This window comes from Pristiophorus japonicus, chromosome 9 (assembly GCF_044704955.1).
Source record: "Pristiophorus japonicus isolate sPriJap1 chromosome 9, sPriJap1.hap1, whole genome shotgun sequence".
NCBI lineage: Eukaryota > Metazoa > Chordata > Chondrichthyes > Pristiophoridae > Pristiophorus > Pristiophorus japonicus.
The window spans coordinates 202,986,357-203,005,312 of NC_091985.1; the positions used below are offsets into that span (position 1 = coordinate 202,986,357).

Consider the following 18,956-nt stretch of genomic DNA (forward strand, 5'->3'; position numbering starts at 1 on the left):
GTTCAGCTTGTTGGGCAGAATAGGCGGTTTCAAAAGCGGCAAATTTCAAGACCTGATTCTCCTGGTTTACTATGGCGTATCCTGAGATTCGTGTACCTTCTGGATTAATAGAAGAACTTCCGTCAACATACATAATACAGTCTGGGTCTTCCATTGGTACGTCAACTAAATCTTCCCTGACCGACGAGGCCTTCTGAATTAAAGATAAACAATCATGACTGGGTTCTTCCTCATCTTGGGGTGGCTCAGTAAGAAAACAGGCCGGATTAATGGCCGTACAGTGCCGAAAGGTCAGCTTAGGATTATTCAGTAGATAGATCTCATATCTGCTTTGCCTGACCATGGTAAGGTGTTGAGTCTGCAGTTGGCCCAGGAGGGCAGCTACGGAGTGAGAGGTGTTAAGATAACGGTAGCACAGTCTTTCAGGATTGTACAATACAGTTGAAAGGGCCGGTCATAGAGGGGCCGGCCCAAAGCCGGAGCTTGCAGCAGGGCTGTCTTTAGTTCCTTAAAGGCTTGGACGTCTGCAGTTTTTATTTCAAAGCTGCCTTCCTTATTTGTATACGGGGTAAGGTGCTTAGTCATCAGGGCAACGTTAGGGATCCAGGATCTACGGTAATTGATCATCCCCAACCACTGTCGCATTTGTTTAGCCGTGCTAGGGACTGGAAACCGGCAAATCGGTTCGTCATCCGGGGAGGTTCTCTGTACAATCAAGCTACGTAATCGGGGGACGGTTGGCCAAAGGGATTGTTCTGGGAGAAGTTAGTGTAAGATCCCCATCCTCTCCCCCCTTGCCCCCCTCCTCTTCCTCTTTCGTGCCGACGGGAGGAACACTCTCTACTCCAATGTCCTTCTTGCCCACAATTAAAGCATCCATCTCGTCTTTCCCAGCCCCGACCTCTTCCCATACCAGGCCGGGGACAGTAGGGCGGTCCGTAATTAGCAGGGCCCTGGGCCATTTGGGTGTTGGGTATATCCGTATCCTTGGTTATCCACCCATCCCTATACACAGTACTGTGGTTCCATCTGGTATCCCCTCGGGTCGGACCAGGGTCCTCTCCATGGGGGTTCTTCCTTTCTAGTCACATATTCGGTTTTGACCCGGGTCAGGGGTGCGCCTCCTCCTTCCCCTCCTTTCTTCTCCTGCCAGTAATATTTTACCACTCTTTCCATTTGGGCTCTACTGTTATCTGCCCAATTCATATTATTTGTCCGGATAGCGTGAGCAATCGAATAGGGCAGGCACTGAAGTAGAATAGCGCAGAATTGAGGTGAATTGTCCCCTGCCCTGAAGGCATTATTTCCTGATTGACCTCCGTATATTTCAATAAATCTTTCCATGAATTCGTCGGCAGTTTCTTCTCGTTTGGGTTTAGTTTCTAATACTTTTTTTGAGGATGTTTCCAGTAGAGTGGACAAGGGAGAACCAATTGATGTGGTATATTTGGACTTTCAGAAGGCGTTCGACAAGGTCCCACACAAGAGATTGATGTGCAAAGTTAGAGCACATGGGATTGGGGGTAGTGTGCTGACATGGATTGAGAACTGATTGTCAGACAGGAAGCAAAGAGTAGGAGTAAATGGGTACTTTTCAGAATGGCAGGCAGTGACTAGTGGGGTACCGCAAGGTTCTGTGCTGGGGCCCCAGCTGTTTACACTGAACATTAATGATTTAGATGAGGGGATTAAATGTAGTATCTCCAAATTTGCGGATGACACTAAGTTGGGTGGCAGTGTGAGCTGCGAGGAGGATGCTGTGACGCTGCAGAGTGACTTGGATAGGTTAGGTGAGTGGGCAAATGCATGGCAGATGAAGTATAATGTGGATAAATGTGAGGTTATCCACTTTGGTGGTAAAAACAGAGAGACAGGCTATTATCTGAATGGTGACAGATTAGGAAAAGGGGAGGTGCAAAGAGACCTGGGTGTCATGGTACATCAGTCATAGAAGGTTGGCATGCAGGTGCAGCAGGCGGTTAAGAAAGCAAATGGCATGTTGGCCTTCATAGCAAGGGGATTGAGTACAGGGGCAGGGAGGTGTTGCTACAGTTGTACAGGGCATTGGTGAGGCCACACCTGGAGTATTGTGTACAGTTTTGGTCTCCTAACCTGAGGAAGGACATTCTTGCTATTGAGGGAGTGCAGCAAAAGTTCACCAGACTGATTCCTGGGATGGCGGGACTGACCTATCAAGAAAGACTGGATCAACTGGGCTTGTATTCACTGGAGTTCAGAAGAATGAGAGGGGACTTCATAGAAACATTTAAAATTCTGACGGGGTTAGACAGGTTAGATGCAGGAAGAATATTCCCAATGTTGGGGAAGTCCAGAACCAGAGGTCACAGTCTAAGGATAAGGGGTAAGCCATTTAGGACCGAGATGCGGAGGAACTTCTTCACCCAGAGAGTGGTGAACCTGTGGAATTCTCTCCCACAGAAAGTTGTTGAGGCCAATTCACTCCCACAGAAAGTTGTTGAGGCCAATTCACTAAATATATTCAAAAATGAGTTAGATGAGGTCCTTACTACTAGGGGGATCAAGGGGTATGGCGAGAAAGCAGGAATGGGGTACTGAAGTTGAACGTTCAGCCATGAACTCATTGAATGGCGGTGCAGGCTAGAAGGGCCGAATGGCCTACTCCTGCACCTATTTTCTATGTTTCTATGTTTACTGCTGCCATACTGATGGGCTTCTGACGGTTCTTGCTGAGAGCATTAAAGATAGCGTTTAGGCGATCCTGGGCATTATTAGGGTGAGCAGTCACTAATTCATCATGGGTGGCTCGCCCCAAATTTTCTAAGAACCGGTCGTGTTCAGTCGGGCTCAGGGTCTGCTGCACTAAGGACCACAAGTCTCTTGATTCTGCATTATAAACTCCAATGGTGAGTCGGAGGCGATCTATAAACTTGACAGGTTCTACATCTATGGTGGGGTGTTCTGCAACCTGCTCTGGATTGGGATTTGGCATGGGTCGAACTGGGAACTGCCTAGTTCCTACCCTAGTTTTCTGGACAGAAGTATTATTTCCTGAGGCCGTTTCTCTATCTGAAGAGCACTCCGAGCCTGTAGAACTAATGCTGGAGCTTCGGCTATGACGAGTGAGTCGTTGCCAATGGCCTCGAGGTTCGGACTGAGAGCAGGGCTGATGAGAGCGCCCGCATCGCCTCTCTGGACTAGGGGTCTGAACGATCAGGTTACGTCCTTTAGTCTTAGATCTGGTCCTACCGGCCACAGGGTCGGTGAACTGAGGACTTGAGTCACTATCTGAAGAGGAAGAGTCCGTCTGGGCTTGTCGGTTCATTGGTGTGGGGTTACGGTTATCATCACCTCCTACCGCCGGAGTGAAGGGTGGAGGTTGGCAGGAAGGGGACTGTGGTGAGGGGCCCGGGGCTGCGGGAGGCGCTGTTGGGGTTGGGCGCCGAGTCAGTGACCATTCATCAAATTCATCAGCAGCCTCGGTCAACGCAAAACCAACCATTCGACCACGTGGTCTATCGGTACCCTTCTCAGAGGTCCCAAGGGAACTCTTAGTACGTTTCTCGTGCGTGCACTCTTTCTTAAAGATGTCTACAGTTTTAACATGTCCTCCTTCTGTCAAGGACAGCCCTAGTTTAGTGGCGTTCTCCTGCCAGCTTGACAGAAGGGACTCATCTTTCAGCTTTTGACAGTACTGTCTCCATTTGGCTATTAAATCCTTATCCCTTTTTTTTTTAACCAATTTTGTTTTTACTCAACAAACCTATCCTTTGTGCATTTCCTGGCTCCGTAACTTATCATCTGACTATACGTAATTCAATAAGGTTCACACTCTTAAACTTCCCACAGGACAACACTACGAAGGGTTAAAAAAACTTTCACTGTTTGAAAAAGTGGGTGGAGATAAAGCAAACCACAACTCCCCGGTTTCCCCAACACAAGCTTTCTCATCCACTGTAAAAATCATACAAGCATTTAAAACAGACGTTCACAAGATTTCTTTTTTTTTGGATCCATGACCTTTCAGGGAATTCGTAGTTTTATCTAAATTACCCATCCTTGTGTCGCCGCACGTTGGATCGGGGTCCTAATTAATCCGAATCGTCCTCCACGCCGCCCCGTGGTGATCTCAGTTTAACTTACCCAGAGCCTAGGTGGACCAAGTGATCTACAAGATTAACACCGCACCTGGCGTAAGTACAATTTAAAATTTACACAGTCCCGCGTAGTCCCGCAGCTTAATTTTATGTAATTCCCTAACCTCCGCGTTTCCCTACGCGGTTCGCGCGATTCTCTATTTACTTGGGCCTCGAACCCACACAGCCTGTTCGTGACGCCGCACAACAATTTACTTAATCTTTCTTGGTTCCCGATTTCAATTTACTTGGGCCTCGAACCCACACAGCCTGTTCGTGACGCTGCACGACAATTTACTTAATCTTTCTAGGTTCCCGATTTAAATTTATTTGGGCCTCGAACCCACACAGCCTGTTCGTGACGCCGCACGACAATTCTTACTTAATTTACTTGGGCCTCGAACCCACACAGCCTGGTCGTGACGCCGCACGACAATTTCCTAAGTTTAGAAAGTGTTCGCCGGAGTGACCTGGATCTCGTTCAGACACCACCTGAGAACCAGCGAGTGGCTAAACTTTCCTCAGACTTTTGAAACCGGAGGAAACTGGAGCAGTTTTGAAATTATACTTACTCCAGTGGCCATTTCCCTCTCGTCTCGTCCAAGGCTAGTCTAGCTCTTAATTCGCAAGTTTTCGGCAGTCGTCCGTTGAGATCCCACTTTTGACACCAAATGTTGATACTGGATTCTTTTCCCTTCAATCTGTTTCAGCGAATTCACTGACACATGAACACTTTTAGTCTTAGCAACATAAGACCTTTATTCTGTAGATTCTCCCGGCCGGGACCTGTTAAGATAAAGGGGAACACACTCGAGTCGAGTTTGTCCACCTCTGTCCTGACAAGCTACGTAACAGTACAAAAGCTCAACACTTATACACTGTTACAGCAGAACACATTTGAGTGACACTTAGTTTATACAATCATTGGTCGATTTCCCCCATAGCATACCCAATTGCAGGCTAGCAACTCTCCAAATAGGGCGGGCTCCAGGGATGTGTTTATTGTTTCGAATCTCATCACACTTTCCTATTTTACTGCTGTTTATAACAGCCCCTCATCTGAATCATGTCTGACTTTTGCTTTTTCACGTAACTCGTGTTTGACCACAATTCTGAGTAATCCTTAGTTTGTGTCGACAGGGCAAATATCGCAGCTGGACAATTTCTCTTGGCCATTTTCCCATGATCCCTTACTAACACATTCGCAAACCTTCTATCTACATTCTCACAATGACCCAGCCTCCACAACTCTCTGAGGTAGAGAATTCCAAAGATTCACGACACTCAGATAAGAAATTCCTCCTCATTTCAGTTTTAAACAGGTGACCTCTTATTCTGAAACTATGCCCCCTAGTTCTAGATTCCCCCAAGAGGGGAAACATCCCCTCTGCATCTACAATGTCAAGCCCCCTTAAAATCTTATATGTTTCAATAAGATCACCTCTAAATCTTCTAAACTCCAATGTGTATAGGCCCAACCTGCTTTACCTTCCTTCATATGACAATCCCTTCATCTCAGTAATCAACCTCGTGAACCTCTCTGAACTGCCTCCAGTGCAAGTATACCCGTCCTTAAATAAGGAGACCAAAACTGTACGCAGTTCTCCAGGTGTGGTCTTACCAACGACCTGTACAGTTGTAGAAGGACTTTCTTACTTTTATACTCCATCCCCCTTGCAATAAAGGACAACATTCCATTTGCGTTCCTAATTACTTGCTGTACCTGCATGCTAACTTTTTGTGTTTAATGTACAAGGATCCTCAGATCCCTCTCTACCACCGCATTTTGTAATCTCTCCCTATTTAAATAATAATTCTCTTTTTTATTTTTTCTACCAAAGTGGATAACCTCACATTTTCCCACATTATACTCCATCTGCCAATTTTTTGCCCACTCACTTAGCCCCTCTATATCCCTTTGTAGATTCTTTGCGTCCTCCTCGCAACTTCCTAGGTTAGCACAGGTTCAGTACACGGTAAACATAGAAACATAGAAAATAGGTGCAGGAGCAGGCCATTCAGCCCTTCTAGCCTGCACCGCCATTCAATGAGTTCATGGCTGAACATGAAACTTCAGTACCCCCTTCCTGCTTTCTCGCCATAACCCTTGATCCCCCGAGTAGTAAGGACTTCATCTAACTCCCTTTTGAATATATTTAGTGAATTGGCCTCAACTACTTTCTGTGGTAGAGAATTCCACAGGTTCACCACTCTCTGGGTGAAGAAGTTTCTCCTCATCTCGGTCCTAAATGGCTTACCCCTTATCCTCAGACTGTGACCCCTGGTTCTGGACCTCCCCAACATTGGGAACATTCTTTCTGCATCTAACCTGTCTAAACCCGTCAGAATTTTAAACGTTTCTATGAGGTCCCCTCTCATTCTTCTGAACTCCAGTGAATACAAGCCCAATTGATCCAATCTTTCTTGATAGGTCAGTCCCGCCATCCCGGGAATCAGTCTGGTGAACCTTCGCTGCACTCCCTCAATAGCAAGAATGTCCTTCCTCAAGTTAGGAGACCAAAACTGTACACAATACTCCAGGTGTGGCCTCACCAAGGCCCTGTACAACTGTAGCAACACCTCCCTGCCCCTGTATTCAAATCCCCTCGCTATGAAGGCCAACATGCCATTTGCTTTCTTAACCGCCTGCTGTACCTGCATGCCAACCTTCAATGACTGATGTACCATGACACCCAGGTCTCGTTGCACCTTCCCTTTTCCTAATCTGTCACCATTCAGATAATAGTCTGTCTCTCTGTTTTTACCACCAAAGTGGATAACCTCACATTTATCCACATTATACTTCATCTGCCATGCATTCGCCCACTCACCTAACCTATCCAAGTCACTCTGCAGCCTAATAGCATCCTCCTCGCAGCTCACACTGCCACCCAACTTAGTATCATCCGCAAATTTGGAGATACTGCATTTAATCCCCTCGTCTAAATCATTAATGTACAATGTAAACAGCTGGGGCCCCAGCACAGAACCTTGCGGCACTCCACTAGTCACTGCCTGCCATTCTGAAAAGTACCCGTTTACTCCTACTCTTTGCTTCCTGTCTGACAACCAGTTCTCAATCCACGTCAGCACACTACCCCCAATCCCATGTGCTTTAACTTTGCACATTAATCTCTTGTGTGGGACCTTGTCGAAAGCCTTCTGAAAGTCCAAATATACCACATCAACTGGTTCTCCTTTGTCCACTTTACTGGAAACATCCTCAAAAAATTCCAGAAGATTTGTCAAGCATGATTTCCCTTTCACAAATCCATGCTGACTTGGACCTATCATGTCACCATTTTCCAGATGCACTGCTATGACATCCTTAATAATTGATTCCATCATTTTACCCACTACTGAGGTCAGGCTGACCGGTCTATAATTCCCTGTTTTCTCTCTCCCTCCTTTTTTAAAAAGTGGGGTTACATTGGCTACCCTCCACTCCATAGGAACTGATCCAGAGTCAATGGAATGTTGGAAAATGACTGTCAATGCATCCGCTATTTCCAAGGCCACCTCCTTAAGTACTCTAGGATGCAGGCCATCAGGCCCTGGGGATTTATCTGCCTTCAATCCCATCAATTTCCCCAACACAATTTCCCGACTAATAAAGATTTCCCTCAGTTCCTCTTCCTTACTAGACCCTCTGACCCCTTTTATATCCGGAAGGTTGTTTGTATCCTCCTTAGTGAATACCGAACCAAAGTACTTGTTCAATTGATCCGCCATTTCTTTGTTCCCCGTTATGACTTCCCCTGATTCTGACTGCAGGGGACCTACGTTTGTCTTCACCAACCTTTTTCTCTTTACATACCTATAGAAACTTTTGCAATCCGCCTTAATGTTCCCTGCAAGCTTCTTCTCGTACTCCATTTTCCCTGTCCTAATCAAACCCTTTGTCCTCCTCTGCTGAGTTCTAAATTTCTCCCAGTCCCCAGGTTCGCTGCTATTTCTGGCCAATTTGTATGCCACTTCCTTGGCTTTAATACTATCCCTGATTTCCCTAGATAGCCACGGTTGAGCCACCTTCCCCTTTTTATTTTTACGCCAGACAGGAATGTACAATTGTTGTACTTCATCCATGCGGTCTCTAAATGTCTGCCATTGCCCATCCACAGTCAACCCCCTAAGTATCATTCGCCAATCTATCCTAGCCAATTCTCGCCTCATACCTTCAAAGTTACCCTTCTTTAAGTTCTGGACCATGGTCTCTGAATTTACTGTTTCATTCTCCATCCTAATGCAGAATTCCACCATATTATGGTCACTCTTCCCCAAGGGGCCTCGCACAATGAGATTGCTAATTAATCCTCTCTCATTACACAACACCCAGTCTAAGATGGCCTCCCCCCTAGTTGGTTCCTCAACATATTGGTCTAGAAAACCATCCCTTATGCACTCCAGGAAATCCTCCTCCACCGTATTGCTTCCAGTTTGGCTAGCCCAATCTATGTGCATATTAAAGTCACCCATTATAACTGCTACACCTTTATTGCATGCACCCCTAATTTCCTGTTTGATGCCCTCCCCAACATCCCTATTACTGTTTGGAGGTCTGTACACAACTCCTACTAACGTTTTTTGCCCTTTGGTGTTCTGCAGCTCTACCCATATAGATTCCACATCATCCAAGCTAATGTCTTTCCTAACTATTGCATTAATCTCCTCTTTAACCAGCAATGCTACCCCACCTCCTTTTCCTTTTATTCTATCCTTCCTGAATGTTGAATACCCCTGAATGTTGAGTTCCCAGCCCTGATCATCCTGGAGCCACGTCTCCGTAATCCCAATCACATCATATTTGTTAACATCTATTTGCACAATTAATTCATCCACCTTATTGCGGATACTCCTTGCATTAAGACACAAAGCCTTCAGGCTTGTTTTATTAACACCCTTTGTCCTTTTAGAATTTTGCTGTACAGTGGCCCTTTTTGTTCTTTGCCTTGGGTTTCTCTGCCCTACACTTTTCCTCATCTCCTTTCTGTCTTTTGCTTTTGGCTCCTTTTTGTTTCCCTCTGTCTCCCTGCATTGGTTCCCATCCCCCTGCCATATTAGTTTAAATCCTCCCCAACAGCACTAGCAAACACTCCCCCGAGGACATTGGTTCCAGTCCTGCCCAGGTGCAGACCGTCCGGTTTGTACTGGTCCCACCTCCCCCAGAACCGGTCCCAATGCCCCAGGAATTTGAATCCCTCCCTGCTGCACCACTGCTCAAGCCACGTATTCATCTGCGCTATCCTGCGATTCCTACTCTGACTATCACGTGGCACTGGTAGCAATCCCGAGATTACTACTTTTGAGGTCCTACTTTTTAATTTAGCTCCTAGCTCCTTAAATTCGTTTCGTAGGACCTCATCCCTTTTTTTGCCTATGTCGTTGGTACCAATGTGCACCACGACAACTGGCTGTTCTCCCTCCCATTTCAGAATGTCCTGCACCCGCTCCGAGACATCCTTGACCCTTGCACCAGGGAGGCAACATACCATCCTGGAGTCTCGGTTGCGGCCGCAGAAACGCCTATCTATTCCCCTCACAATTGAATCCCCTATCACTATCGCTCTCCCACTCTTTTTCTTGCCCTCCTGTGCAGCAGAGCCAGCCACGGTGCCATGAACTTGGCTGCTGCTGCCCTCCCCTGATGAGTCATTCCCCTCAACAGTACCCAAAGCGGTGTATCTGTTTTGCAGGGGGATGACCGCAGGGGACCCCTGCACTACCTTCCTTGCTCTACTCTTCCTGCTGGTCTTCCATTCCCTATCTGGCTGTGGACCCTTTCCCTGCGGTAAGACCAACTCACTACACGTGATACTCACGTCATTCTCAGCATCGTGGATGCTCCAGAGTGAATCCACCTTCAGCTCCAATTCCGTAACGCGGACCGTCAGGAGCTGGAGGCGGATACACTTCCCGCACACATAGTCGTCAGGGACACCGGAAGCGTCCCTGAGTTCCCACATGGTACAGGAGGAGCACAACACCCGACCGAGCTCTCCTGCCATGTCTTAACCCTTAGATACACTTAAACTGGTAATAACAATGTTTAAAGTTACTGACCAATATAAGAAGAAAAAGAAAAACTACTCACCAATCACCAGCCAATCACTTACCCCCTAGGCTGTGACGTCACCTTTGTTTTTTTGCCTTCTCCCTGTAGCTGCACCGGTACGCCTCTCGCCGACCCCGGACTCGCGCTGCTCCGAGCTCCCGCCTCCTCGACTGACTGCTCCGAGCTCCCGCTGGCCTTTATAGGCCTCTCGCAGACCCCGGACTCGCGCTGCTCCGAGCTCCCGCCTCCTCGACTGACTGCTCCGAGCTCCCGCTGGCCTTTATAGGCCTCTCGCCGACCCCGGACTCGCGCTGCTCCGAGCTCCCGCCTCCTCGACTGACTGCTCCGAGCTCCCGCTGGCCTTTATAGGCCTCTCGCCGACCCCGGACTCGCGCTGCTCCGAGCTCCCGCCTCCTCCATCTACATTAGCCCATCAAACACGCCCAGGACAGGTACAGCACGGATTAGATACATTGTAAAGTTGCCTCTACACTGTCACATCAAGTACTCTCAGAGCAGGTACAGCATGGGTTAGGTACCAATTAAAGCTCCTCTAACCATCCCATCAAACACTGCCAGAGAAGGTGCAGCACTAGTTAGATACAGAGCAAAGCTCCCTCTGCACTGTCCCAAAAACACTGCCAAGGCAGGTACAGTACAGGTCAGATACAGAATAAAGCTCTCTCTACACTGTCCCATCAAACAATGCCAGGGCAGGTATAGCCTGTGTTAGATACAGAATAAACTTCTATCTACACTGTCTCATCCAAAACTCCCAGGGCAGGTATAGCATGGGCCAGATACAGAGTAAAGCTTCCTCTACACTGCCCCATCAAACACTCGCAGGGCATGTATAGCATGGGTCAGATAGCGAGTATAGTTCCCTCTACACTGTCCCATCAAACACTCCCAGAGCAGGTACAGCACGGGTCAGAAACAGAGTAAGGCTTTGTCTACACTGTCCCATCAAATATTTGCAGGGCAGGTACAGCATGGATAAAATAGAATAAACCTCCCTCTATATTGTCCCATCAGACATTCCCAAGAGCAGGTACAGTACTGGTTGGATACTGAGTAAATCTCCCTCTGCACTGCCCCATCAAACACTCACAGGGCAGATACAGCATGGGTTAGGCAGAGGGTAAAGCTCCCTCTGCACTGTCCCATCAAATATTTGCAGGGCAGGTACAGCACGGATTAAATAGAATAAACCTCCCTCTATATTGTCCCATCAGACATTCCCAAGGGCAGGTACAGTACTGGTTGGATACAGAGTAAATCTCTCTCTACACTGTCCCATCAAACACTCACAGGGCAGATACAGCAAGGATTAGACACAGAGTAAACCTCATTCTACACTGTCCCAACAAACACTCCCAGGATAGGTACAGCATAGATTATATACAGCCTAAAGCTCCCGCTACACTGTCCCATCAAACACAACTAGAGCGGGTAGAGTACGGGTTGGATACAGAGGAAAGCTCCCCCTACACCAACTCATCAAAGTTCACAGGGCAGGTACAGCACTGATTAGATACAGCATAAAGCTCTCTGTACACAGACCTGTCAAAAACTCCGTGGGCATGTACAGCATGGGTTAGATACAGAGTAAAGCTCCCTCTACACTGTCCCATCAAACACTCAAAGGGCAGGTATGGAACATAAGAAATAGGAGCAGAGTAGACCATTTGGTCCCTCGAGCCTGCTCCGCCATTCAATAAGATCATGGCTAATCAGATTCAGGCCTTAACTGCACTTCCCTGCCCACTCCCCATAATCCTTCACTCCCTTATCTTTCAAAAATCTGTCTATCTCCACCTTAAATACATTCAATGACCCAGCCGCCACAGCTCTCTGAGGTAACGAATTCCAAAGATTCACAACCCTCAGAGAAGAAACACCTCCTGATTTCCCTTTTAAATGAACGACCCCTTATTCTGAAACTATGCCCCCTAGCGTTAGATTCCCCCACGTGGGGAAACATCCTCTCTGTATCTACCCTGTCAAGCCCCCTCACAATCTTATACGTTTCAAAAAGATCACCTCTCCGTCTTCTAAACTCCAATGAGTACAGGCCCAACCTGCTCAACCTTTCTCATTATGACAACCCCTTCATCTCAGCAATCAACCTCGTGAACCTTCTCTGAACTTCCTCCAGTGCAAGTACATCCTTCCTGAAATAAGGAGACCAAAACTGTACGCAGTACTCCAGGTGTGGTCTTACCAACGCCATGTACATTTGCAGCAGGACTTCCCTACCTTTATACTCCATCTCCCTTGGAATAAAGGCCAACATTCCATTTGCCTTCCTAATTAATTACAGTAACTGCATGCTAAATGTTTGTGTTTCATGTACAAGGACCCCCAGATCCCTCTGTACCACCACATTTTGTAATCTCTCACAATTTAAATAATAATTTGCTTTTTTGTTATTCCTACTAATGTGGATACCCTCACATTTTCCCACATTATACTCCATCTGCCAAAACTTTGCCCACTCACTTAGCCTATCTATATTCGTTTGTAAATTCTTTGCGTCCTCCTCACAACTTGATAGGTTAGCACAGGTTAGATACACAGTAAACCTCGCTCTACATTATCCCATTAAACACTCCCAGTGCAGGTACAGCACGGGTTAGATACAGAGCAAAGCTCCCTCTGCACTGTTCCAGCATACACACACAGTGCAGGTGCAGTACTGGTTAGATATACAGCAAAACTCCCTCTACACTGTCCCATCAAACACTCCCAGGGCAGGTACAGCACGGGGTTAGATACAGAGTAAAGCTCCCTCTACACTGTCCCAACAAACAATCCCAGGGCAGGTACAGGGGCTTAGATACAGAGTAAAGCACTCTCTACACTATCCCATCAAACACTCCCAGGGCAGGTATGGAACATAAGAAATAGGAGCAGAGTAGACCATTTGGTCCCTCGAGCCTGCTCCGCCATTCAATATCATGGCTAATCAGATTCAGGCCTTAACTGCACTTCCCTGCCCACTCCCCACAATCCTTGACTCCCTTATCTTTCAAAAATCTGTCTATCTCCACCTTAAATACATTCAATGACCCAGCCCCCACAGCTCTCTGAGGTAACGAATTCCAAAGATTCACAACCCTCAGAGAAGAAACACCTCCTGATTTCCCTTTTAAATAAGCGACCCCTTATTCTGAAACTATGCCCCCTAGCGTTAGCTTCCCCCACATGGGGAAACATCCTCTCTGTATCTACCCTGTCAAGCCCCCTCACAATCTTATACGTTTCAAAAAGATCACCTCTCCGTCTTCTAAACTCCAATGAGTACAGGCCCAACCTGCTCAACCTTTCTCATTATGACAACCCCTTCATCTCAGCAATCAACCTCGTGAACCTTCTCTGAACTGCCTCCAGTGCAAGTATATCCTTCCTGAAATAAGGAGACCAAAACTGTACATAGTACTCCAGGTTGGTCTTACCAACGCCATGTACATTTGCAGCAGGACTTCCCTACTTTTATACTCCATCCCCCTTGCAATAAAGGCCCACATTCCATTTGCCTTCCTAATTAATTGCAGTAACTGCATGCTGAATGTTTGTGTTTCATGTACAAGGACCCCCAGATCCCTCTGTACCACCGCATTTTGTAATCTCTCACAATTTAAATAATAATTTGCTTTTTTATTACTCCTACTAACGTGGATACCCTGACATTTTCCCACATTATACTCCATCTGCCAAAGCTTTGCCCACTCACTTAGCCTATCTATATTCGTTTGTAAATTCTTTGCGTCCTCCTCACAACTTGCTAGGTTAGCACAGGTTAGATACACAGTAAACCTCGCTCTACATTATCCATCAAACACTCCCAGTGCAGGTACAGCACGGGTTAGATACAGAGCAAAGCTCCCTCTGCACTGTTCCAGCAGACACACACAGTGCAGGTGCAGTACTGGTTAGATATACAGCAAAGCTCCCTCTACACTGTCCCATCAAACACTCGCAGGGCAGGTACAGCACGGGTTAGATACAGAGTAAAGCTCCCTCTACACTGTCCCATCAAACACTCGCAGGACAGGTATAGCACGGATTGGATACAGAGTAAAGCTCCCTCTACACTGTCCCATCAAACACTCGCAGGACAGGTATAGCACGGGTTAGATACAGAGTAAAGCTCCCTCTACACTGTCCCATCAAACACTCGCAGGACAGGTATAGCACGGATTGGATACAGCGTAAAGTTCCCTCCACACTGTCCCATAAAATACTTCCAAGACGGGTGCAGTACACGTTAGATACAGCATAAAGCCCAATTTACACTGTCCCGTCAAACACTCCCAAGGTAGGTACAGCACGGATTAGATACAGAGTAAACCTCCATCTACACTATCCCGTCAAACAATGCCAGGGCAGGCACAGCACAGATTAGATACTGAGTTTCCCATGTGGTGGCTGGCATGCAACGGCCACCACACGTTAAATAAAGCCACGCACAGGCATCTTCCACCCTTCAGGATGTAGTTCAGGACCTGGAATATTAGGTCCTTCATTGAAACACCTGTGAACTCATCCTTTTTTGGCGTGGAAGCAAGTCATCCTGGTTTGCAGATGATACTAATCTGGGTGGCAGTGTGAGATGTGAGGAGGATGCTAAGAGGCTGCAGGGTGACTTGGACAGGTTAGGTGAGTGGGTAAATGCATGGCAGATGCAGTATAATGTAGATAAATGTGAGGTTATCCACTTTGGTGGCAAAAACAGGAAGGCAGAATATTATCTGAATGGTGACAGATTAGAAAAAGGGGATTTGCAACGAGACCTGGGTGTCATGGTACATCAGTCATTGAAAGTTGGCATGCAGATACAGCATGCTGTGAAGAAGGTAAATGGCATGTTGGCCTTCATAACGAGAGGATTTGAGTATAGGAGCAGGGAGATCTTACTGCAGTTGTAAAGGGCCTTGGTGAGGCAACACCTTGAATATTGTGTACAGTTTTGGTCTCCAAATCTGAGGAAGGACATTCTTGCCATTGAGGGAGTGCAGCGAAGGTTCACCAGACTGATTCCCGGGATGGCAGGACTGACATATGAAGAAAGACTGAATCGACTCGGCTTATATTCACTGGAATTTAGAAGAATGAGAGGGGATTTCACAGAAAAATATAACATTCTGATGGGATTGGACAGGTTAGATGCAGGAAGAATGTTCCCGATGTTGGGGAAGTCTAGAACTAGGGGTCACAGCCTAAGGATAAGGGGTAAGCCATTTAGGACCGAGATGAGGAGAAACTTCTTCACTCAGAGAATTGTGAACCTGTGGAATTCTCCACCACAAAACGTTGTTGAGGCCAGTCCGTTAGATATATTCAAAAGGAAGTTAGATGTGACCCTTTTAGCTAAAGGGATCAAGGAGTATGGAGAGAAAGCAGGAATGGGGTACTGAAGTTGCATGATCAGCCATAATTATATTGAATGGTGGTACAGGCTCGAAGGGCCAAATGGCCTACTCCTGCATCTATTTTCTAGGTTTCAAGGGACTGCCAATGATGATGATGAGATACAGAGTAAACCTCTCTCTATACTGTCCCATCAGATACAACTTGGACAGGTAGCGTACAGGTTAGATTCAGAGGAAAGTTTCTCCTACAGCGACCCATCAAAGCTCACAGGGCAGGCAGAGCACGGGTTAGATACAGAGCAAAGCTCCCTCTACACTGTCCCAACAAACAATCCCAGGACAGGTACAGCATGGGTTCGGTAAAGAGCGAAGCTCCCTTTATACTGTCCCATCAAGCACTCCCAGGGCAGGGACAGCACGAATTAGATACACAGTAAATCTGTGTCAGAGGAAACTGTATCCCAGTGAGAGTCAGTGCCAGAGGAAACTGTACCCCAGTGAGAGTCAGTGCCAGAGGAAACTGTACCCCAGTGAGAGTCAGTGCCAGAGGAAACTGTACCCCAGTGAGAGTCAGTGCCAGAGGAAACTGTACCCCAGTGAGAGTCAGTGCCAGAGGAAACATGCAGCAGAGCCTGGTGTCCAGTCGTCTTGGATCCCCTTGCCATTGGACCAAGACCTTGCTTTGCCAAGTCCGTGTGGTAGCTAATGTGCAAGGGCCACCTCACGTTAAAATAATTCACACTGTTAGCAATACAAAACAATCCTCTTCCTCTGCAGTTATTAATCTATTGCAATTCCCCATGCCTGTAGTTTTGTTATATTACAATTATAAATATCTTCAGTTATCAGCAACAAATTGCATTTATATCGTGCCTTAAATGTAGTAAAATGTCCCAAGGCACTTCACAGGACCGTTAGCAAACAGAATTTAATATCCAGTCACGTAAGGAAATACTACCACAGGATTAAAAGCTTGTTCAAAAGGGTAGGTATTAAGGAGCTTTTTTAAGGTGGAGAGGTTTCGGGAGGGAATTCCAGAGGTTATAGCCTCGGCAGCTGAAGGTATGGCCACCAATGTTGGAGGGATAAAAATTGGGGCTGCTCAAGAGGCCAGAATTGGAGGAATGCAAAGATCTGAGGGTTGTAGGGCTGGAGGAGGTTACAGCAATAGGGAGGGGTAAGGTCCTGGATGGATTTCAAAACAAGGATGAGCATTTTGAAATCGATGGAGCAGGAGCCAATGTAGTTCAGCGAGCACAGGGGTGATGGGTGAATGGAAATTGGTACAAGTTGGGATGAGAGGGCTGAGGACAGATTGATTTGAATAGGCCTATATTCTCTGGAGTTTAGAAGAATGGAAGGTGATATCATTGAAACATAGAATTGACACGGGCTGGATAGTCTCGAGCCAGGGGTCCTAGTATTGGGATAAGAGATCGGCCATTTCAGACTGAGATGAGATATTTCTTCACTTACAGTTGTGAATCTTTGAAATTCTCTATCGAACAGAGATCTTACTGAATGGCGGAGCAGACGGGAGGGGTCCTATTGCCTACGTCTGCTGCTACTTCTTGTGTTCTTGAGTAAGGATATGGGCAGGAGTGTTTTTGATAAGCGTAAGCTTGCGAGGTGTGAGGCCGATCAGGAGAGCATTGGAATAGTCCAATGTCGTGATAACAGAGGCATGGATGAGGGTTTGAGCAGATGAGCTGAGGAAGGGGCAGAGACCGGCGATGTTATGGAGCTGGAAGTAAACGTACTTGGTGATTGAGGGAATATGGGTCCAGAAGCTCATCTCAGGGTCAAGTACAACGCCAATCAATAAATTGCAACTCTCCATATCTGTGTTTCAGTTTATTCAAATACTACATACCTCAAGTGATCAATGCTTCAATAATAGTAGTTATCAATATATTTTCTGTTAATTCCAAATGTTCATGAATGAACAATTGATTCTGTCAGTGATAGGCCGTGCTGGTATTTCAGATTGGTTTGTGCATCATGATCAATGAATTGACTCTGATGCTTCCAGTTCAACCTTTCCATTGGCTTTCTCACCAGATGGGAAATATTTGAACATTGAGATCTGATGGTGTCGGTGTGAGTTCAGCCCCACCGAATGTACAGAGACGGGTCCATCTGCTGGGCTCTGCCTCAAACTGGAGTCACCTCTGAGATCAAAGCCCTTTACTCTAAAACACACACAAGATTCACTGTGACTGTGTGTTTAGAGACAGAAACTGATCTCACTTCATATCTCATTGCACGGCCTCATGCTGGATAATTGTGCTCGGTGGGCACTCTCCCAGTCTCATTTCCTGTCTTACCTTGTAACCTGTGTGTACTGTCTACAGGACCGGTGTGTATCTGAGTAAATGGCACTTTCTCTTACCTTTCTCCCCAGTCAATCTATTGAAGCGCTTTCAATCGGAAAGGGCTCCCTGGTTGGTGCTCTCACAATCCTGTGCTGGTTCACCTGCTGTTGTTCCTCGGTCCACAATCCCTGTTTCCTTCCAGCTGTGGAACTTTCTCAATCACTCTGCCATTCACCGGGAGATCTAATTATGGCAGGGCAGAAAATTAGAAGAATATTAATGTTGTGAAGTGGAATGTAGTATAAAGTGTTTTTCCAATGTTTCAGAAAAGTATATGTCCAGTATTTCTGTTTGATTTTATTCTATTCCTCAAGATTCCTGTCCCGCCCGTCTGGACTTACAGAAAATCACCGGAATTCTCCCCGGGTTACACACTGACTGATCTCACTGGGCTCATCCTCCCCGGGTTACACACTGTCTGAGCTCACTGGGCAGCCGGGTTACACACTGTCTGATCTCACCGGGCTCCCGGGTTACACAATGTCTGATCTCACTGGGCCCCCGGGATACACAATGTCTGATCTCACTGGGGCCCCGGGATACACACTGTCTGATCTCACTGGGGCCCCGGGATACACACTGTCTGATCTCACTGGGCCCCCGGGTTACACACTGTCTGATCTCACTGGGCCCCCGGGTTACACAATGTCTGATATCACTGGGAGCCCGGGTTACACACTGTCTGATCTCACTGGGCCCCCGGGTTACACACTGTCTGATCTCACTGGGTCCCCGGGTTACACACTGTCTGATCTCACTGGGAGCCCGGGTTACACACTGTCTGATCTCACTGGGCCCCCGGGTTACACACTGTCTGATCTCACTGGGTCCCCGGGTTACACGCTGTCTGATCTCACTGGGCCCCCGGGTTACACACTGTCTGATCTCACTGGGCCCCCGGGTTACACGCTGTCTGATCTCACTGGGCCCCCGGGATACACAATGTCTGATCTCACTGGGCCCCCGGGTTACACAATGTCTGATCTCACTGGGCCCCCGGGATACACAATGTCTGATCTCACTGGGGCCCCGGGATACA

The 18,956-nt window shown here is 47.1% G+C and overlaps 1 protein-coding gene and 1 pseudogene across 1 annotated transcript in view; one reads left to right on the plus strand and one right to left on the minus strand.

The window, feature by feature from the left end:
- Positions 1 to 18,956, plus strand: part of LOC139273419 (histone H2A) — a 605,799-nt gene that overhangs the window by 569,191 nt on the left and 17,652 nt on the right. The window lies entirely within an intron of this gene.
- The window catches only part of LOC139273441 (zinc finger protein 721-like), a 460,657-nt pseudogene that overhangs the window by 439,798 nt on the left and 1,903 nt on the right, over positions 1 to 18,956 (minus strand).